Source organism: Topomyia yanbarensis, chromosome 2 (assembly GCF_030247195.1).
Source record: "Topomyia yanbarensis strain Yona2022 chromosome 2, ASM3024719v1, whole genome shotgun sequence".
Taxonomy (NCBI): domain Eukaryota; kingdom Metazoa; phylum Arthropoda; class Insecta; order Diptera; family Culicidae; genus Topomyia; species Topomyia yanbarensis.
In genome coordinates this window covers 350,496,374-350,505,245 of record NC_080671.1, presented here as the reverse complement: position 1 = coordinate 350,505,245, position 8,872 = coordinate 350,496,374, and positions in this window count along the sequence as shown.

The window sequence follows — 8,872 nt, the reverse complement described above, 5'->3', positions numbered from 1 at the left end:
TCGCCAAATTTTGGAAGAAGTCTATAAAATAACCCCTTGAAAACTACCTAAAAATTGTTGTAGTTCGATGCAATAAAAAAATCCCCAAAAATGAAATGTACCTATTAATGTGAAACACAGTGAATAATACATACAAAAAAAACCATTTTTATCAGTCTCATGGTGTATTTTAGGCTGACAATATGGGGACATTGACTAAATCGGGCAATTTTTTTTCTTTATAATAAACTGAAGCTGTTAAAATATTCTTCCCGTCCCTTGATGTAGTCTGATAACTATTTCTGATTGTGATGAACTTTTTATTTTTGCATATTTCCATCTTCATGATAAGGAAAACATGCTCAAGAAAGGATTTACTCGAATTCAGTCTTGTTCGTCTGCTAGAGCCCATCAAACATATGTTCATATTTGGCTGATAAAATCGGGGTTTCAATGTATTATAATAGATATTCAGCATTCGAAGAAGTTTCTTGTGAACGAGTGTAGAATGACTTTGTTTCTACTTACTTTAAATCAGCGGCGTAGCCAGAAATTCGTTTTGGTGAAAATCGATCATACTGTCCAAACGGCATAATTCCGCAACCGCAATTTTTGAAGTTTTAAAATTATGCAGAATTAATTTTTCAGAAAATAGTAACAGAGTTCGTGTGTTTAGCGAATTTGTTGAGACTTTATTGAAGTCATGAATATTAACCTGAGAAAATTCACCATAAATACTTCTTGGACGATATACCGTCAAAATTATTTTATCAAATGATGCGCTGTTTAACGTTTGTAAAACTCATCGAAGATACTAAACCTCCGAGATTGGCGGTTTCAAAATGATGCTATCTTGACCTTAAATTACTGTTTTTAAACATTTGACCTATACATATAATTAGTCATACAACAAAAATCAAATGCTCATCAAAATCGATCAGAACCTGCTAGAATCGAATGGAAATCGTCATTTTTCATAAATTTCTCTCTACATTCGGAAAATGTTATCCTCGTTATTAATCATACTACGTTTTCGTCTCAACTCGACGCATTCCCAAAATAAAAACCTGTTTTAATCCACCTAGTGGTGCAATTGTGCTTTTCTCAGTTGTCCAGACTACGATTCCATGGCTGGTTATGTTCAATACAATGGTGGAAATGAATATTACATGTTCAGTACGATTTGCACATACGTACAACGGATCAACAGCCACGATCTTGAGATACCATGTGATACTGAAACATCGCTTGAAACCAGCGGCGGATCAAGGAGAAAGATCCGGGAGATCCGGGTCCTGCCGAAAATTTTCAACTTGATAAGAAATTTTAAACTAGTTTTAATTTTAAAGTAGCAACTCCTCACTGCATACTCCCTCCGGGCCGGTATGATTGACGATTTTTAGAGTGATTGCATAACCTTTCTATATGAGAAAGGCAAAAATGTACCAAAGTCCAAAAAAGTCAATTTTTGTCAAACATCTCAATGTTTCATGCATTTTAAAGTCATTTGGCATCAAAAATACAAATTTGATTTTGAAAATTTTTCATTTCAGTTTATATGGGAATTTGCTGTGTGATTGCACTCTTCAACTCGTAACTCCGGAACCGGAAGTCCAATCAATAAAAAAATTCAATGGCAGCCGATGGGAAGGTTGTACCTTTCATTTGAGGCTAACTTTGTGCAAATCGGTCCAGCCATCTCTGAGAAACAGAGGTCACATTTTTTCCACATACACATATACACACACGTGCATACACACACAGACATTTTCCGATCTCGATGAACTCAGTCGATTGGCATATGACACTCGGCCCTCCAGGTCGGGATTAGATTGACGAATTTTAAAGTGAATGAGAAAGGCAAAAACATTTTTAGCAAATATTGAAAGTTATGCATTTTTTTGGTGAGCAGTTCTATGTTTCATAGAAATTAAATCAATTTTAACTTCGCTTCCTATTGAATAAAGACCCTTATTACAGTACATCTCTACAAAAACGAGCTCAATTTGAAAATAAATCTGAGGATTATGATTGATTACAGAACTCTGGAATTTTCTATTGGGATGTTTTCAGGCAGGAATTTGATATTGATGCTATTAGACAACTGTGAAATCAAGACCAATAGATCAGTTACAGATCAGGACCCCATTCCGACAATTTATCAAAAGTCCTCATGATGTTTACAACAACAGGTTATCAATCTACGGATCAGATAATTGTTATTGTAATATTGAATTAAATCAGTCTGCATCAATAAATTTTCAACTTCAATCCAATATTTTTTTTTGGGTGGGGGGGAGGTGTGGGGTTGTATGGTGTAAAACCCCAAAACCTTCTCTTGGCTACGCCGTTGCTTGGAGTTATTTATTTCGTTTTTCATTTTCCGATATGTTTCAGATCGATCCGATGGTTATAAGTTAGAAAAATTGCAGTCAGAAGGTTCGCACAAATGAACATTTTTGCACTGATAAGTTATAAAGTTCCTTCCAGACAACTTGGAAGTGTTCGGTGATTATTTCTAGCGGTTGTAGATAGAAAAATGAAATACAAAATTCGTGTTTCGAAATAATGTTTGGCTTATTTCAATGGATTATTACTATATTGAAAAATAAATAGGCGACAAAGAGTAATCCACAAACAACAAGCCATAACTTTTAAAGTATTCAAAATAAATATTTGAAGTCTTCAGTAAAGTTACTCGCAAAAGTAAGAGCTACAAATTTGCTGAAGACATCATTTCGATATAATCACTTCCACGAAAAAGTGTGAAAATATCTCACTTATAGGGGGATTAATCAGCAAAAGCACAATACCAAAAGAAAGAGCATATTGCCTCCATTAAATTCTCCGAAGATACTATTGACCTAAAATAAGCCGTTTTGGCGTTAATAATAGATTACATGTTTTGGTCATATTTCTGGAAATGGGAAATGATAAAAAATCTTTGGTCCGCGTTTAATGTTTAATATCTCTTTTGATAATAGTCCGATTTCAACAATCTATAGCTTGATCGAAAGGTATTCGTTAAAGCTGTCTAAAAACATATAAACTGTTAATCTATATTGTCAATTTCGGCAGATAATTCAAAAAAACTGCAAAAAACGCCATTTTTACGCATTCAAACATTCATATCTCGGAAACTAAACATCAGAATCAAAAACAAATTAATAGTTCTTTAATTTAAAATTGGTTTGGATAAGATCGGTTCAGCCATTGCTGAGAAACACGAATGAGAATTTGTCCGTTACATACACACACACACAGACACACACACACACACACACAGACATTGTCCCAAATCGTCGAGCTGAGTCGATTGGTATATAAGACTCGGCCCTCCGGGCCTCGGAAAAAATCTTGAAAGTTTGAGCGAATTCTATACATTTCTTTTATAAGAAATGTAAAAAGTTATCCTGAAAAAATAGGGTGAACCTATAAATGTGAGACAAACTTTTCACTCAAACAGCCATAACAAACGAAAAAAGCACTAGTGCTTCCAACTTTCGAGGAACATCGTTTATAAAGCTTTGAAACAAATCCCGAAAATTTGGTACAGCTTGTTTGAATAAAAAAAAATTATCCTGGTAAAAATAATGTGAATGTATAAATGTGGGGCACTACTTTTTTCAGTCAAAATGCCAAACAAAACGCCCCAGGGATTTCCAATTTATAGAAACGTCGTTGATTAAGCTTTAAAGCAAACCTTGAAAATTTGGAGTAGTTTGTTTGAATAGAAGATAAGTTATCCTTAAAAAAATAAAGTAAACATATAAATGTGAGACACACTGTACAATGTGCACTCTTGCCCGACCGTCAGTTTTATAACTTATTTAATTGTTAACAAAAACTACAAAATGTTTTTCATCAATACAAATATATCCCACAATATAACATAGGTAGAAGATTTTTAGAGTACTATTGTGTTAGAGGTTCTGATTTATTCAAATAGAGAATTTGTAATCCCCAAAATCGAAAAAAAAATGCATCGAAACAGCGGAAAATGCTACATATCTCCTAACTTCACGCCACTATAATCAAATGTTTCATTATGCTATATTTCAACGTAAAGAGAAAAATTTGAATGAAAGCCAATTTACTTCCATTAACCCTCCGGAAGTCGAGCAAATGGCCCACCGAACGAGCAGCCGCTGGTGCGCTAAGACGATTTCGCTATATTTTCACAGCAGCGTGCACTCAATGCACTAGCCGACTTCCGGAAGCTTAAGGAGAAAATTGGGTAAAACCACATTTGCGCGAAAGAGCACAAAACGTATAACTAGATCAGTTATAGAATTTGCGTTTCGACTTCGTCTCATCAAAATCCTATACTAACTTAGTGACAAGACTAACCTAGTTCCGGATTAACGCCAGCTAAAAAAGGCGGACACTACTTATGTTCCTGAGCAAACCCCTACACTGATAGAATATATTCGTAAATCGCTATGCATTAGTTTCGTACAGATAATTTTCATAAAATATACGAATTTTTCGTACATATAATGAATCGTTCGTAGTTCTATTGAAACACATTTATTTTTTATTACGAGTTTTTCGTGAAAACCACGAAACGACTTTCGTTGGCTTATTACGAAACAGCTTCGTTAGGCAGACGAATTGTTCGCTGCTATATACGAATATCTTTATAATATTTACGAGCACCATTCGTCGAACCGTCAACGTCAACAGAGCTTCAATAGAGGTAGAATGTGAAGTCATTGTTGCTATACGTCAGATAATTGTTGATGTTCACGGCGGTCTCGATCTGGCTATTTAGTAGCCGTATCCGTGTCCGCCGGTTTCAGGAAGATTTTCTAAACCTCTTCCGCTTTTAGTTGATCCAGAATCCGGAGCAGTACGGATTCAGTTGAGCCATCGCTCGATGGTTTTGCATGAATAATATGCTATTAAATACGAAAACTTCTCTTAGATGAACGAAATGAATTCGTGCGACCAACGAGATTGTTCGTAATATACATAGACGTTTATTAAAATAAACAAAACATTTCGTTTCATTCACGAAAATTAATGTCGTTTTCAACGACAGCATTCGTGCAATGTACACTAAATAAGTAAAATTCACGAAAACTTTCGTTCATCAAGCGACCATTTCTTCATATCACAATAAAATCGATTTCGCCAGATTTATTTTTTTAACTAAAAAAATCGGTGTTGTCAAACATCGATCCCAAAAGATCGAATGAAAAAATAAGAAGATAATAAATACGAAAACTTTTCTAAGATGAACGAAATGAATTCGTGCGACCAACGAAGTCGTTCGTTGGTTGACCAACGAAGTCGTTCGTCGTTCGTAATATACACAAACATTTATTGAAATAAACGAATGATTTCATTTCATTAACGAAAAATAATGTCGTTATCAACGATAACATTCGGGCCATGTACACTTGATAAGTAAAAGTTACTAAAATTTTTGTTCATCAAGCGTCCATTTCTTCACACCACAATCTTTCTAGTACTCAATAATGATGAGGAGGTTGAAATAGAATCGAATTTGCCAGATCGATCTTTCTAATTAATAAAAAAATTGGTGCTGTCAAACATTGATCCTAAAACATCGAATGCGACAAACGAAATCGTTTGTAATATACATAAACGTTTATTAAAATACACGAAACTTTTCGTTTCGTTCACGAAAAATAATGTCGTTATCAACGATTACATTCGTGCAATGTAACCTAAATAAGTAAAATTCACGAAATTTTTCGTTCATCAAGCGGCCATTTCTTCGTACCACAGTAAAATCGAGTTGGCCACATCGATTTTTTTAAATAAAAAAATCGATGTTGTCAAACATCGATCCCAAATGGTTGACTGAAAACAATGAGGATAATAAATACGAACACTTTTCTAAGATAAACGAAATTAATTCGTGCGACCAACGAAATCGTTCGTAATACACACACGTTTATTAAAATAAACAAAACATTTCGTTTCATTCGCGAAAAATAATGTCGTTATCAACGATAACATTCGTGCAGTATACATTAAACGTGTAAAATTTACGAAAGATTTCGTTCACCAAGCGGCCATTCTTGTTCATGAAATGAACGAAACCTACTATTTAGAATGCACGAAAATACTTCGTTGCAGAAAACGACGAATGAATTCATGTATTGTATGATCGATTTCATTATATTTACGAATTTATATTATCAGTGTAAGTCAAGTATGATGTACCACATGAAAAGGAGATAATTTGAAGCTGATGAGAACAAGCAAAATCGAAATATTTAGTTCAGTTTAGCAAGCCAATGCGAGATGCACTATACTATATTTCTCTCTAAGGAGAAACAATTGAGTGAATACCAATTTCCCTCCATTAAGGAAAAAATGGGTAAAACTATACTGCCGTTCTATGCATAATTGTCCCATGTATATAGGGAATCCCATAGAACATGGGACAAATATGCTTATAACGCTATGCTTAAATTAGCAATAAAATATGCTTAAATTAGCTATGGGAATTTGCGTTTCGACTTCGTCTTGTCAGAATCCGACCTTAACTTAGAGAGAAAGATAGCGTAGTCCATCTTGCATTGGCTTGCTAAGTCGAACCAAATGTTTCGATTTCAATAGTTGTAATCAGCTTGAAATGAACTCCTATTATTGCGAGACATTATGATTGCCCAGAAACACAAGTAGAGTTCATGTTTTTGGAGCTAGCGTCAATCCGCCTCTAGCTTAGTCCTGTCACTAGGTTAGTGTCGGATTCTGATGAGACGAAGTCAAAACGTATACTCCTTAACTAATTTAGATCTTTCATGTTTATATGTGTGATATAGTATAATCAGTATAATCAGTATAGTATATAACAAATCCATACAGAGTTGTTGATTTCTAACGCTTGCATGCTTCAGTTAGCCCCACGCGCACTTTTACCGCACCTTACTCTATATGCCACCAGGTTCAGAACCCAAATCATGACACAATACACTAACTAATAATAAATCCATTCCTTCCTATCCAAGGATCTCTAAAACCATTACAATTCTGTTAATAGAATCATATTCTACCAACCAAGAAAATGTCTATTTCCGGAACAAGTGGTGAAGGTCAATACCGTCGGTTTATGCTTATGTAATTCAAGGCAATGCTCGACAGCGTAGCAATTTGCCGACCACAGCAGCCATGAATGAGTGAACGCTGGGAAGCGATGCAATTTATTGTACGGTCTAGTGAATCTGGCATGATAAGCGATTATGTGATTGATAGCAGAAATATGATTCCTCAGTTTTGCATGACCGTTGTAGTATGTACTGTCTTTAACTCGGTACTAGCAGCACATGTCAGTAAGAGGTTATCAACACCAGTTGGTCGCTGATAGGAGCGTAAATTTCTGGTGGAGATGACCGCAGTTGTCAAAATTCAGTTGAAACCTCTATCTTCATACTTTTCATTATGTAATTAATTAAACATTTCTCATATATGCAAACTTGGCTTGCTCTGACATGTGTTGGAATCTACGGATGTGCATTACAAGTTTTAAAATTCGTGATGCCTGCAATTGGCATCAATGTAAAAACTAAAACTGTTGATATTAGGTTATGGTCCTGGCGCCATACTAATCCAAATTGGCCAATCTACATTAAGGATGGTCTTCAATCCCAAATGTTCACTTCTTAATTTCTGTTGGAATCCTTCGTGGCGTCCGGATCCATTCAAAATTACCAAAGAGGATGTAAATTCGAAGGTTACTGATACTCATTTGATAAGAGTTTAGTCACCTTTTTAAGAGCTTCCAGAACCGTCAGATGTAATCATTGTTGCCAAAGAGATTATTTACTAGTTAAGCAGTACTTCCATGGTCATTATATTGTGGATTACCTAATATTACCTAATACTAATATTACAATGTTCTATTGAAACTAACAGCTTCGATTAAACAATTTCACCAAAATTGCTAAAACTAGTTTGTCCCATTCATAAGACTAAATGAAAGATTACATTTTCAACAGCGGTATTAGGGAGGATGCCGCAATATTTTATTAATTACGCGACCTACAATCGATGCATTGTGTATGAATTGACATCAAAATCATTGCTACATTCCTAAGAACCATTTAGTATTAAAATGGTCTGGTTTAAAATGGATAGGGTGATGATAGAAACAGGGCGAAAATAGGCTAAGCACCCTAAATTTAATGATCTAGATAAAAGAGTTCCTTATTTATTTATCGAACGCGTCGATTTGAATTAAATGGCACTAAAATTAGATTGGTAAGCATAAGCATTCTTATATGAAAAACCAAAGAGAATAGAAGTATGTATGTTGAAACAGCTGGAAAATAAATTGAATTAAGAATTTATTACTACTGTAGTGATAATGCCTAAAGCAATTATACACAACTGTCAACTACCACCAATGAGTTCCATATGTCCCATCTAGGAATGATGGCGTAGAATCTTCAAATACTCCTTACGACGGACAGTGGTAGTAGAGTGAAAGTTGATCAAACTCTATATACTTTTAAAGTGCACTCGAATGCATAATATTCGAAAATATTATTCTGGATTCAATTCTAATCGTTTCCCCTTTTCTTTGAATATTATGTTGGATGACAAAAATGTTACAAAAAACACAAAAGTTGATTTTGCTACAGCAATTAATGTGTAATATTTAGTTTCATTCAAAACACTTCAGCCCTATAAAGGACGAAGCATTAGAAACCCCTCTTTCTATATTTTATTATGATTTGAAATCGATGAAAAACGAAAAATTTTGGTCAGAGTTGTTAAAGTCACACTGTAGTCCGCAGTATTAGAATCGCCATTTCCATTTTTTATGCTTATTATCATATTATATTATTGGGCTGAAATATTAATATTTTTAGGCGGGGATCTGCCATATTGGAACGACTATTTTGAATTTCAA